This window comes from Propithecus coquereli, unplaced genomic scaffold (assembly GCF_000956105.1).
Source record: "Propithecus coquereli isolate 6110/MARCELLA unplaced genomic scaffold, Pcoq_1.0 Scaffold24, whole genome shotgun sequence".
Lineage (NCBI taxonomy): Eukaryota > Metazoa > Chordata > Mammalia > Primates > Indriidae > Propithecus > Propithecus coquereli.
This window is the reverse complement of record NW_012147952.1, coordinates 9,541,167-9,542,215: the sequence shown is the minus strand read 5'-3', so window position 1 is coordinate 9,542,215 and position 1,049 is coordinate 9,541,167. Positions and strand designations below refer to the sequence as shown.

The following is a 1,049-nucleotide window of genomic DNA, read 5'->3' as shown; positions in this document are numbered from 1 at the left end:
AATCCTAGCACTCTGGGAGGCTGAGGGGGAGGATCGCTTGAGCTCAGGAATTCAAAAGCAGCCTGAGCAAGAGTGAAACCCCATCTCTACTAAAAATAGAAAAAGTAGGCGGGCATCGTGGTCTGCACCGGTACTCCCAGCTACTGGCAGGCTGAGGCAAGAGAATCTCTTGAGCCCAGGAGTTTGAGGTTGCTGTGAGCTAGACTGACGCCATGGCACTCTACTCAGGGCAACAGAGTGAGACTCTGTCTCAAAATCATCATCATCATCATCATCATCATCATCATCATCATCAAACATTAGGGAACAAAGATATCTCTCTCTTCCTCAGGAATAGAGGGGGCACTGTGTAGCCCATATAAATGCCCACATTTATAGTTATGAGCTTCCTCTCCTGTGGTGCAAAAAAATCCTTTGCCCATACGTGGCTTATCTGGCTGTGGCTGCATCACCCTGAAGAGGGAACAATGAATGGAACATCAAGAACTATTGATCGTCCTGAGGGCGGCACCGGCGTCGGAGCTGGGAGATGGCGTCCGGAGCGGCTTCCTGGCCAGTACCGGCACCCAGCTGATTCGGGGATCTCCGGAGCGGGCCACCCTTGAGGAAAGGTGGCAATGACGGCGGCTCAGGTCAGAGCCCGGTGCCGTCAGGGTCAGTCATCATTACCCGCCATTTTGCCCAAACCGGTGAAAATGTCTTTCGGCCTTCGCGTGTTCTCCGTTGTGACCCGCTTTCTCTGTGTCGGGCCGCTCAGTAGCAAGACCTTTGCTGCTCTACCTGAGGAACGTGACAATTTTGTCCCAGAGGACGACGACGATGATGACTAACAGGGCGTGGAGGAAGTACAGAATGGAGAAGGCACTAACTTAAGACATGGTGATGCTCGCAGCCTCTCTTCTTCCTCGTCACCAGAAGGGCTCAGGGAGCTCCCTCAGCCCCCACAGCCCAGCGAAGCCTCCTGCATGGTCTGTGACCATGGCCCAGATCCCCAGGCTCTGGGAGGTTCCCCGAGATGTGCTGTCCACCGAGCACTGGAAAAACAAGCA

At 54.1% G+C, this 1,049-nt stretch overlaps 1 pseudogene; it reads left to right on the top strand.

Annotated features, from left to right (window-relative positions):
- The first annotated feature begins 529 nt into the window (after positions 1-529).
- On the top strand, positions 530-830 carry LOC105811785 (annotated as a pseudogene).
- Positions 831-1,049: the final 219 nt, after the last annotated feature.